Source organism: Arachis hypogaea, chromosome 16 (genome assembly GCF_003086295.3).
Source record: "Arachis hypogaea cultivar Tifrunner chromosome 16, arahy.Tifrunner.gnm2.J5K5, whole genome shotgun sequence".
In the NCBI taxonomy this organism is placed as follows: domain Eukaryota; kingdom Viridiplantae; phylum Streptophyta; class Magnoliopsida; order Fabales; family Fabaceae; genus Arachis; species Arachis hypogaea.
In genome coordinates, this window is record NC_092051.1 from 31212443 (window position 1) to 31225704 (window position 13262).

At 37.2% G+C, this 13262-nt stretch overlaps 1 non-coding gene across 1 annotated transcript; it reads left to right on the plus strand.

The window, feature by feature from the left end:
* Nucleotides 1-5248: 5248 nt before the first annotated feature.
* LOC112761617 (small nucleolar RNA R71) lies at nucleotides 5249-5356 on the plus strand. The gene has a single exon (XR_003182005.1). It is a non-coding gene; the product is annotated as a small nucleolar RNA R71 (small nucleolar RNA).
* The last annotated feature ends 7906 nt before the right edge of the window (nucleotides 5357-13262 follow it).

The window sequence follows — 13262 nt, forward strand, 5'->3', positions numbered from 1 at the left end:
GTCCAGTTCTTCATAAGATACCTTCTTTGGGAGTTGTGCACTATCCTCCCTAGCATCAATTGTAACATCATTGACGAAATTTTCCATAATTCTGGATTCCCATGGAGGTTCAGCGTCTCCTAAGTCTTCAATCAACTCTTCTTCTTCTATAATGATAGCTTCCTCTACTTGTTCCAGTACGAAGTCATGCTCTGTACTGTCCACTGGAGTGTCTAGTATCTCCTTCATGCTACGTTCTTCATTAGATTGTCCACATGGAGCTATGGGAGTTCTTTGAGTGTCCAAACGTCTGGAAGATAATTGATTTATTGCTTGCTCCAGTTGATGAAGGGTTGCATGAAATTGATCTACTGTTTTCTTGAGGCGAGCCTGTGATTCTTGAGGTGATGGATATTGACATGGTACATAGGGAAGTGGTGGTTCTTGGGAGTAATTGGATTGGAATTGGGGTGGATAAGGATCATACGGAGGTGAATGGTGAAAAGGAGCTTGTGAGTGTGGTGGTTTGAAGCTATATTAAGAGGGTGGTCTATGAGCACATGGTGGGGCTTATTGGTAACTACCAAGGGGTCCACCATATCTATCAGCTTGGTATGCATTGTAGAATGGTCTTTGTCCATGATATTTTGGAAGGCGTTGTTGCCTAAAGGGTTGATCAGATCCTCTTGGCTCCATCCATCTTTGATTGTTTTGACCGTGATGCATAGTCCTGTTATAGCTTCCATTCCTTTCAACAAATTTAGAACCAAACTCAAAGCGAGAGGGGTGAGAACTCATAGTAACTAATAGAAATAAAAAGGGAAAACAAAAACAAATAAACAAGTAAAAGAAAAATATTTACAATAACCAATAATAAGGCACACGTTTGCAATTCCCCGGCAATGGCGCCATTTTGAAAGAGCGAAACTCTCGCGCGATCTAGAATTTTCACAAATATATCCCTGTTGTAAGTATAACTTCTAGACCGACAAGAATTCCTTTCTTACAAAAGTTTTGTTTGTCATTTGTGCAAACCCAATAAAAATAAATAACCGAAGTATTCAAACCTCGGGTCGTCTTCTCAAGGAATTGCAGGGAAGTATGACTTATTATTAGCTATGGAAAAGGTAGAATTTTGGGTTTTTGAAATAAGGAGCAAGTAATTTAAATGATAAGAAAAATAAATTAATAATAGTGAAATCTCTTGGCAAGGTATAAGAATTAGAATTCCTATCCCAATTATCCTTATCAGATGTGATGAAAATTGGGTTTTAATCCCACTTAGTTAAATCAAGTGGACTAATTAATTTAATCCTCAAGTCCTAGTCAATCCCTGTGGGAAGACTAGCTTTAGAGCGATCCAAATCAATCAGTAATCTGCCAATTTCAATCACTGCTGATTTTGACAACTCAAGTGTTACCAATTACTTAACCAAAGCCAAAAGAAGGAAAATATCTAAATTAAATTAAAAGCAACTATATAAATAAAGCAAAGCAAAGTCAAATCTGAAATACCTCAAAATATATTAAATAGAAAATCAACCTAAACATAAAAAGTTCATAAACAAAATTTGAGAAAATAAATAAAAAGAACATTAAACCTGGAAATTGAGAAGAAATAATCCTAAATCCTTTAAGAGGAATCCTAATCCTAAATCCTAAGAGAGATGAGAGAACTTCTCTCTCTAAAAACTACATCTATAAAAAGTGAATAATGGAAGACATATTAATGAATGGATGCATTCCCCCACTTTATAGCCTCCAATCTGTGTTTTCTGGGCCAAAAACTGGGTCAAAAATAGCCCAGAAATCTCCCCCAGTGATTTATGGTACGTACAGGTTGCGGGAAAGTGACGCGGAAGCGTCGTCCACGCGTTCGCGCTGACTGGGTTTTTTGCCAGGTCACGCGTCCGCGTGATCCACGCGTTCGCATCACCTGGCTTTGGGGCAGCTATGGCAAATTATATATCGTTGTGAATCCCCGGATGTTAGCTTTCCAACGCAACTGAAACCGCCTCATTTGGACCTCTGTAGCTTAAGTTATGATCAATTTAGTGCGAGAGGGTCAGGTTGGACAGCTTAGCAACTTCTTCAACTTCTTGTATTCCTTCCACTTTTGCATGCTTCCTTTCCATCCTCTAAGCCATTCCTGCCCTGTAATCTCTGAAAACACTTAACACACATATCAAGGTATCGAATGGTAATAAGAGATGATTAAAATACACAAATTAAAGACTCTAGAAAGCAAGTTTTCAATCATGGAACAAATTCTGGGAAGGAATTGTAAAACTATGCAAATAGTATGAATAAGTGTGCAAAGGCTTGATAACAACTACTCAATTAAACACAATATAAACCATAAAATAGTGGTTTATCAGACATTCATAGCTTTAAGGTATAGACACTAGACACTAATGATCATGTAATGAAGACACAAACATAAACATAAAGCTTAGAGAACAGAAAAAATAAATAGACAAGGAGATTAAGGAACGGGTCCACCTTAGTGGGGGTGGCGTCTTCTTCCTCTTGAAGAACCAATGGTGCTCTTGAGCTCCTCTATGTCTCTTCCTTGCCTTTGTTGCTCCTCCCTCATAGCTCTTTGATCTTCTCTAATCTCATGGAGAATGATGGAGTGCTCTTGGTGCTCCACCCTTAGTTGTCCCATGTTGGAACTTAATTCTCCTAGGGAGGTGTTAAATTTCTCTCAATAGTTTTGTGGAGGAAAGTGCATCCCTTGAGGCATCTCAGGGATTTCATGATGAGGAATTTCCTCATTCTCTTGTTGAGGTCCATGAGTGGGCTCTCTTGTTTGCTCCATCCTCTTTTTAGTGATGGGCTTGTGAGATGAATCTCTCCATCTCCCATGACTCGGAGGTGGAAGCAATTGACTTCCCTTTCCTCTTTCTAGAGGTTTCTCTGGCCTTAGGTGCCATAAATGGTTATGGAAAAACAAAAAGCAACGCTTTTTTCCACACCAAAATTAAAAGGTTTGCTCGTCCTCGAGCAAAAGAAGAAAGAAGTGGAGAAGATGGAGGAGATGGGGGTGTGTGAATGGGTGGGTTTGGGAGGGGAATGGTTTGAATTTGAATGGTGAGGTAGGTGGGGATCCTGTGGGGTCCACAGATCCTGAGGGGTCAAGGACTTAGCATCCCTGCTCCATTTAGGCATGCAAAATGCCCTTCGAGTGCAATTCTGGCATTAAACGCCAGATTGCTGCTTGTTTCTGGCGTTTAACGCCAGCTTTTCTCCCTTTTTTGGCGTTTAACGCCAACTTGATGCTCTGTTCTGGCGTTAAACGCCAGTCTGGTGCCTATTTCTGGCGTTAAACGCCCAGAATGGTGCCAGACTGGGCGTTTAACACCCATTCTACTACTCTTACTGGCGTTTAAACGCCAGTAAGCTCTTCCTCCAGGGTGAGCTATTTTTAATGCTGTTTTTTATTTTGTTTTTGATTTTTCAGTTGTTTTTGTGACTTCACATGATCATCAACCTAAAGAAAACATAAGATAGCAATGGAAAATAAATAGATATAATTAAATAACATTGGGTTGCCTCCCAATAAGCACTTCTTTAATGCCAATAGCTTGACAGTGAGCTCTCATGGAGCCTCACAGATAATCAGAGCAGGGTTGGGCCCTCTCAACACCAAACTTAGAGTTTGGTTGTGGCCTCCCAACACCAAACTTAGAGTTTGAATGTGGGGGTTTTGTCTGACTCTGTATTGAGAGAAGCTTTTCATGCTTCCTCTCCATGGTTACAGAAGGAGAACCTTGAGTCTTGAATACAAGGTAGTCCTCATTCAACTGAAGAACCAACTCTCCTCTGTCAACATCAATCACAGCTTTTGCTGTGGCTAGGAAGGGTTTGCCAAGGATGATTGATTCATCCTCATCCTTCCCAGTGTCTAGGATTATGAAATTAGTAGGGATGTAAAGGCCTTCAACCTTTACTAGCACGTCCTCTACTAGTCCATAAGCCTGTTTCATTGATTTGTCTGCCATCTCTAGTGAGATTCTTGCAGCTTGTACCTCAAAGATTCTCAGTTTCTCCATTACAGAGAGTGGCATGAGGTTTATCCCTAACCTCAGGTCACACAGAGCCTTCTCAAAGGTCATGGTGCCTATGGTACAAGGTATGAAGAATTTTTCGGGATCCGATTTCTTCTGAGGTAATGTCTGCCTCATTAATGCACTCAGTTCATTGGGTGACAAGGAGGTTCATCCTCCCAAGTCTCATTACCAAATAACTTGGCATTCAGCTTCATGATTGCTCCTAGATACTTAGCAACTTGCTCTTCAATGATGTCTTCATCCTCTTCAGAGGAAGAATATTCATCAGAGCTCATGAATGGCAGAAGGAAGTTCAATGGAATCTCTATGGTCTCTGTGTGAGCCTCAGATTCCTTGGGTTCCTCAAAGGGAAATTCCTTTTTGCCCAGAGGACGTCCCATGAGGCTTTTCTCACTGGGATTCACATCCTCCTCACTCTCTCTAGGTTCGGCCATATTGGTCATGGTTATGGCCTTGCACTCTCTCTTGGGATTTTCTTCTGTATTGCTTGGGAGAGTACTGGGAGGAGTGTCAGTAATCTTCTTACTCAGCTGACCCACCTGTGCCTCCAAATTTCTAATGGAGGACCTTGTTTCACTCATGAAACTTAGTGTGGTCTTGGATAGATCAGAGACTATGGTTGCCAGGCCAGAATGGCTCTGTTCAGAATTCTCTGTCTGTTGCTGAGAAGATGATGGAAAAGGCTTGCTATTGCTAAACCTATTTCTTCCACCATTATTGTTGAAGCCTTGTTGAGACTTCTGTTGGTCCTTCCATGAGAAATTTGGATGATTTCTCCATGAAGGATTATAGGTGTTTCTATAGGGTTCTCCCACGTAATTCACCTCTGCCATTGCAGGGTTCTCAGGATCATAAGCTTCTTCTTCAGAAGATGCTTCTTTAGTACTGTTGGATGCAGCTTGCAATCCATTCAGACTCTGAGAAATTATATTGACTTGCTGAGTTAATATTTTATTCTGAGCCAATATGGCATTCAGAGTATCAATTTCAAGAACTCCCTTCTTCTGAGGCGTCCCATTGTTAACAGGATTCCTCTCAGAGGTGTACATGAACTGGTTATTTACAACCATTTTAATGAGTTCCTGAGCTTCTGCAGGGGTTTTCAGATGAAGAAATCCTCCTGCAGAATGGTCCAATGACATTTTTGACAACTCAGACAAACCATCATAGAATATACATATGATGCTCCATTTTGGAAGCATGTCAGTAGGACACCTTTTGATCAGTTGCTTATATCTTTCCCAAGCTTCATAGAGGGACTCACCTTCCTTCTGTCTGAAGGTTTGGATCTCCACTCTAAGCTTGCTCATCTTTTGAGGTGGAAAGAATTTGGCCAGAAAAGCACTGACCAGCTTTTCCCAAGAGTTCAGGCTTTCCTTAGGTTGTGAATCCAATCATGTTCTAGCTCTGTCTCTTATAGCAAAAGGGAAAAGCATAAGCCTGTAAACCTTGGGATCAACTCCATTGGTCTTGACAGCGTCACAGATTTGCAAGAATTCAGCTAAAAACTGATGAGGATCTTCCATTGGAAGTCCATGAAACTTGCAATTCTGCTGCATTAGAGAAACTAATTGAGGCTTAAGCTCAAAGTTCTTTGCTCCAATTGTAGGAATTGAGATGCTTCTTCCATAGAAGTTGGAAGAGGGTGCAATAAAGTCACCAAGCATGTTCCTTGCATCTCCACCATTGTTATTAGGTTCGGCCATGTCTCCTTCTTTTTCAAAAATTTCTGTTAGGTCCTCTCCAGAGTGTTGTGCTTTAGCTTCTCTTAGCTTCCTCTTTAGAGTCCTTTCAGGTTCAGGATCTGCTTTAACAAGAACGTTCTTATCATTGTTCCTGCTCATATGAAAAAGAAGAAAACAGAAAAGAAGAGGAATCCTCTATGTCACAGTATAGAGATTCCTTTATGTGAGTAGAAGAAAAGAAGAATAGAAGAAGGAGAAGAGAAAAATTTGAACACAGAGAAGAAGAGTGGGTTCGAATTTTTAGTGGGAAGGAGTGTTAGTAGATAAATAAATAAATAGAAGGAGATAAGAGAAGGGGAGAGAATTCAAATTTAATTTAAAATAAAAGGATAATGTTTTTGTTTTTGTTTTAAAAATTAGTTATAATTCGAAAATTAAAAAGAGAAACAAAATAAAATTTGAGAACTAAATAAATTAATTAATTAAAAAGATTTTTGAAAAAGTTGTTAGTGATTTTCGAAAATTGGAGAGAGAAAAGTAGTTAGGTAGTTTTGAAAAAGATATGATTGAAATAGAAAACTTTTAAAATCAAACAAAAAGTCAAGTAGTTAATTGAAAAAGATTTTGAAAATCAATTTTGAAAAGATAAGAGGTTAGAAAAAGATTTTGAAATTGATTTTGAAAAAGATGTGATTGATATGATTGAAATTTATTTTGAAAAATATTTGAAAAGGAAATTTAAAAAGATTTGATTTTGAAAATCAAAGTTGATTACTTGACTCACAAGAAACTAAAAGATATGATTTTAAAATTTAAAGATTGAACATTTCTTAATAGGCAAGTAACAACTTGAGATTTTTGAATCAATCACATTAAATATTTTGCATTAATTTCGAAAGAATGCGAAAAAGATTTTGAAATCATTTTGAGATTTTTGAAAATATGAAAGAAAAAATGAAAAAGATTTGATTTTTGAAAAAGATTTGAAAAAGATATGATTTTTAAATTGAAAATTTGACTTGACTCATAAGAAACAACTAAATTTTGAAAATTTTTGAAAATGTCAACTCAAATATTCGAAATTTATGAGTGAAATAAGGGAAAGATATTTTTTTAATTTTTGAATTTTTAATGAGGAAAGAGAAAAACATCAAAATGACTCAAAACATGAAAATTCAAGATCAAAACATATGATGCATGCAAGAACACTTTGAATGTAAAGATGAACACCAAGAACACTTTGAATGTCAAGATGAACACCAAGAACTTATTTTTGAAAGATTTTTAAGAAAAGACACACATGCAAGATACCAAACTTAGAAATTTTCAATGTTTAGAGACTAACAAATTGAAAATGCATATGAAAAACAAGAAAAGACACAAAACATGAAAATCATAAGATCAAACAAGGAAAATCATCAAGAACAACTTGAAGATTATGTAGAACACATGCATGAATTTTTTGAAAATTTTTAGAGAATAAAAAAGATGCAATTGACACCAAACTTAAAATTTGACACAAGACTCAAACAAAAACACAAAATTTTTGGTTTTTATGATTTTATTAATTTTTTTTTGGATTTTTGGATTTTTCAAAAATTAATTTGAAAAAGAAAATAAGAAAATTCAAAATTTTTAATAAGAATTCCCAGAATCATGCAATGTTAGTCTAAAACTCCGGTCCAAGAATTAGACATGGTTTACTAGCCAGCTGATAAACCACTATTTTATGGTTTATCTTGTGCTCAATTGAGTGCTTTTTATCTACTCTTTACCCACTTATTCATATTATTTGCATAGTTTTACATTTGCCTTCCTAATTATGTGCTTTAATTGAAAACATGCTTCTTTGGCCTTTAAATTGCTAATTATTAATCATCTCTTATTACCATTAGATGCCTTGATATGTGCGTTAAGTGTTTTCAGAGATTATAGGGCAGGAATAGCTCAGAGGATGGAAAGAAAGCATGCAAAAATGGAAAGAATACAAGAAGTTGGAGAAATTGCTAAGCTGTCCAGCCTGACCTCTTCGCACTCAAATGGCTATAACTTTAGCTACAGAGATCCAAACGACGCGGTTCTAGTTGCGTTGGAAAGCTAACGTCCGGGGCTTCGATTTGATATATGCTATATTTTCCCTAACGCTAGGCGATGCGACCGTGTGATCCATGCGGCCGCGTCGCAGTGACGGAAGTCCAACGTGGTTGAATTCGAGACCAGCGAATTCTGGGCTATTTCTGACCCAGTTTGTGGCCCAGAAAACACAGATTAGAGGCTATAAAGTGGGGGAATGCATTCATTCATGAGGAGGCTTTCACAATTCACAATTTTAGGAGTAGATGTAGTTTTTAGAGAGAGAGGTTCTCTCCTCTCTCTTAGGATTAGGATTTAGGACTTCTCTTAATTTTAGGAGTGACTCTCAATCCAGGTTCAATGTTCTTTTATTTATTTTTCCAATTTAATTTATGAATGTCTATGTCAGATTTAAGTTCTTTTGTTAATGCAATTTGAGGTATTTCAGTTTATTATTACTTTCTTTTATTTACATGATTATTGCTTCCCATTTGAAGGCATTTTTATTCCAGTAGATTTACTTTTTCCCTTTTGGTTTTGGTTAAGAAATCAGTGACTCAGGAGTTATCCAATTCAACAGCATAATTGATAATTGTTATCTTGCCAATTGAGTTGAACTTCAATAATCCCATTCTTTTCTTAGGAAATAAATAGGATTCGAAGATCAAACCAATTTGTCCCTTGACTTTCCTTTGCTTTAGTAAAGGTCAACTAAGTGGAATTAAGATTCAACTTTCATTATTATTGATAAGGATAACTAAGTCTGGACTTCCAACTTCTTATACCTTGCCAAGAGATTTTATTATTATTGTTTTATTTTACTTGTCATATAACATATTCCCACCTTACTTCCAAAACCCCCAATTTACAATCTTCATAACCAATAATAAGAACATACTTCCCTGCAATTCCTTGAGAAGACGACCCGAGGTTTAAATACTCGGTTATCAATTTTAATGGGATTTGTTACTTGTGACAACCAAAACGTTTGTACGAAGGGATTTCTGTCGGTTTAGAGACTATATCTACAACGCGAATGCTTTTATGAAATTCTTTACTGGCAAAAATCTCAACGTCAAAATGGCGCCGTTGCCGGGGAATTGCAAACGTGTGGCTTATTATTGGTTATTGTAAATTTTTTTTGCTTTTTGTTTGTTTATTTGTTTTTATTTTTGCTTTTTCATAAATTAAGAGGTTATTGGTTTTTATTTAGTTATTAAAAAAAAATTTTCAAAAACTTGTTCTTAATGTTCATCTTGATCTTCAAGTTGTTCTTCGCGTTCATCTTGACCTTCAAGCTGTTCTTAGTTGTTTTCTTCGTTTTAATCTAAAAATTTGAAATTTGGTGTCATTTTATTGTTTTTCTCTTTCCTCATTAAATTCAAAAATATTTTTAATTAATTTTTTTCGAAAAAAAATTTCAGATTTTTATTTTTAAAATTTTTATCTTATCTTATCTTATTTCAAAAATCAAATTTCAAAATTCAAATTTAAAAATTTTCAAAATTTAAATTTAAATAACCTTTAAATTTAAATTTGTTTTTATTTTCATTTTTAATTTTTATTTTGCTACTATGAACTCTCACCCCTTTGGCTATGAGTCTGGTTACAATTATGTTGCAGGAAGAAGAAATTACAATGAGAACAGGCATCAAGGTTGGAACAATCAAAGATGGGAGGAGCCACAAGGATTTGATCAACCCTCATGGCAATAACCACCTCCAGTGGACTATCAACAACCACCACCATATGCCTATGAACCCTTTCCTCAACATGACTTTGGACCACCATACTCACAAGCCCCTTTCCACCATTTACCTCCATATGACCCTAACCCACATCCACCATACCAACCACCTTATGAACCAAATGAACCATACATAGATCCACCCCAAACCTCCATGGAGAAAGAACTTGCCAATCTAAACTCTACTATACAAGCTCTCGTCGCCCAAATCAGACCACCAAATACCTTCAACAATCAACCCTCAAGCTCTAGTGCACTTCCTTTTCAACCACAGAATGATCTCTCTATCCCATCACCACCATCCATGGAAGAGCACCCACATCCATCAATCCAAGAGCAAGATGATCCCAATTATGCTATTGATATGGAACAGGAAAGAAGGAATCATCTTCGTGAATCCATACTTCATAAGGAGCTAGAGGAGGCCCTACGGGTAAAGGTAGGAGAGACCCTTGAAGATGAAAGAATAGTTGAAAGGAGTTGTCATGGAAAGAAAAGCATCGAGGATGAATACGATTTTATACTTAAACAACTGGACAAAGCAGCAATTATTAAAAAGGAAGAAGTGGTTGCAGACTTAAGAGATGCTGTACCTCCATTGGAAAGTCCAGTTACAGAGCCTCCTTCCATGGTGTTTGATGTTGATGTTGAGAAGAGCGTACAATCTCCAAGGCAGACCATGGTTGAAGACTTTGTAGAGGTTGATCAAGAGGTAGAAGATGTCAAAGAGCACAAAGGAGTGGAGCTTGAAATTACCTTGCCAAAGTTGTTGTAAACCCCTCCCCCTAAGTTGCCATCATCCTTCACAACATTCAAGTGGGTAAAATTCATATCCCTTAGCTTTCTAATCCCACTTGAATATGGGCTACTAGAGACAGATGGTCAACTCAGAGCTCTTTGTGACATTAAGAGTAAGAGGAAGATGGTCAGTGGTACGAATTGTCCTGCAAGGTTCATTATGGTTGGAAGCTTTAAACGCAATGGTTGGTGTAGAGCTCAATTGAATGGGTCTAGGAAGCTGTTTGGTAGCTGCAATGAGAATTCAAATTACTTATCACCCGGCTGGAAAAGTACAAATCCCGACAAAAATGGGTGTAAAAGCAAGATTTGGGATCCTGGAATCTGCTCTGACACTTGTTACCCCGGGAGCCTAAGAATCTGTTTGAAGCTTCTTAAGGGCTTTACATGCTTAGTTTGGGACCCCGGAGGTTACTAGAGATTAAACATTGGTGGAGATTCCTGGATGAGTTCAAGCACAAGCCACCATAACAGGGAGCTCACCAAATGTCCAACTTAAGGACTCTAACTAAAAGTGCTAGGTGGGAGACAACCCACCATGGTATAATCGTTCCTTTTTTATTTTTATTTAGTTTTATTTGTTTTTGAGTTTTATTTTATTTTATTATATTGAACCTGGAGTTTTGCATCACATTCATATTAACACTGCATTCTGCATATTTTTTTCAGATTAAAAAAAAAGGGATTTTCGCACGCGACGCGACAGCATCGCCGACGCGTCCGCGTCGTATGTGCGTTTGGAAGAAAATGAGGATGAACAGAGAGTCACACGAAAGCATGGCTGGAGGCGCGCTAATGGCACAAATTGATCCACGCGACCGCGTCGCTGACGCGGTCGCGTCATTTGAAAAATAGCTTCCCCACGCGTCCGCGTCACCCACGCGAACGCGTGGCTCTGCGAAATCGACGTAAATAGGTGTATGGCAGAAAGTTGAGCTGGAGTTGGGCTGGATTCGTGCTGGAAGTCCAAGCCTCACCACGCAAACGCGTGCCCCACGCATCCGCGTTGTTTTTAAAAGATGGCCATTCACGCGATCGCATGCCCCACGCGATCGCGTCACCCAGATTTTTTTGGCAAAAGAGTTTCGAACAGAGAGTTGCGCGACCGCAAGGATGCACTCGCGCCAATCGCACAAAACAGGCCACGCGATCGCGTGACCCACGCGTCCACGTCACTTGACCTTATCACGCACCACGCGATCGCACCACTCATGCGTCCGCGTCACAAGCGGCGCACAGAATATCCAGATCAGCCAATTTTCTTATCTTTTCTTCTCTAATCCTTATTTTTCTTATCTTTTCTTATTTCTTTCTTCTTCCTTTCTTATCTTCTTTCCCTTCTCATTCTTCTTATTTTTCTTTTTATTTTATTTTAATTTATTTGCATACTTTCATTGATTGCATTATTTTCATTGGTGTTAGAAATTTCTTTGGGTCATTATTTCTATATTTTACTTGTGGATTATTAGAGGAATTATTTGACAATTATATATAATTTTATTTTTAAAGGGTTGCTTGCATGTTCAATTTATGATTTTCATTAGATTATTTACCATGCATGCTATGTGTTTGTGAAAACGCCCGTATGGCATTGTGCACTGCTTTTCAGTATCTTTTATCCTAGTACTCTGAATGCCTGCTTTTCACAAAACCCTTTTTCATATCATATTCATTCAATATAATTGTCATTACAAACATGTTGCTAGTTTGAAAGGCTTGGTAATCTAACTTGGACATTGAATGCTTGATCTATGCTACTCATGCCTTTGCCTGCATGCCAATAAACACCTTGCATTCAATTGTTATCATATGCACTAGCTATTTTCCATTGATGACTTTTCACATGTACTCATGAGCGTGTGTTAACGTCATTCTTCTTTATTGTGCATTGATTATCACATTTCCCGCTCTCTTCCTTGCTCTAATCCTTAGCTTTATAAGTCACTTTCTTTTTCCCTTTTCAGGATGGCCACCAAGAAGGGTAAAGAGAAAGCTACTCCCAAACTACCGGCAAGGAAAGGAACAAAAAGAGCCCCAGCTGAGGAACCACAACCCCCGTCCACTTGCAAATCTCAGCATGCACCGAGGACGGTGCAATCTTTAAGTGTGGGGAGGTCGATACCGATCTCCATGGGTTAGTATTTTCTTCTCAAACACCAATATTTTATTTTCCTTGTTAGTTGTTGCATTTGCATGTTTGATTGCATGATTATTTGATTTTGTGCATATTTTACCACTTGGTTAAAGTAATATTTTCTTTTTCAAGAAACCTTTTAAGAGCATTTCACTAATTTGAAAAAAAAATTTAATGTTACACTTGTTTGAAGAAATATTATACTGGAACATGGTTTAGAGCTCGAACACACAAAACCTGTGAGATTTTGAGCCTATTTGAATTGGTTGCATTTTACCAACCAATATTTTATTTTTGATGTGTGTTTTTTTTTTCTCTCTAAAATTGTGATCTTTGTCTTGCTTAATTCTATATTTCCATGGTTTGATGTATGCATGCACCTATATGATTGAGGCCTTTGTTTCACTGAGCTTACATACCCATATGGCCTTACCTTTCATTATCCCTTGCAAACCAATTTTGAGCCTATTGTACCCCTTTGTTCTTTTTATTTAGCACATCATTAACTCTAAGCGAAAAATAATAATGTCCTTAATTTGAATCCTTGGTTAGCTTAGACTAGTGAGAGTGCTTATGATTTAAGTGTGGGAAAAGTGGGTTTGGAAATATTTGGTTTAAGAATTGGGTATTATATATCTTCATGTGAAAGAAATGTTTAGAACATGATTCATGCATTCAATATCTTAATCATATGCATTGAGAAAAATAAAAGAAATATATATATATATATAATATATATATATATATATATATATATATATATATATATATAT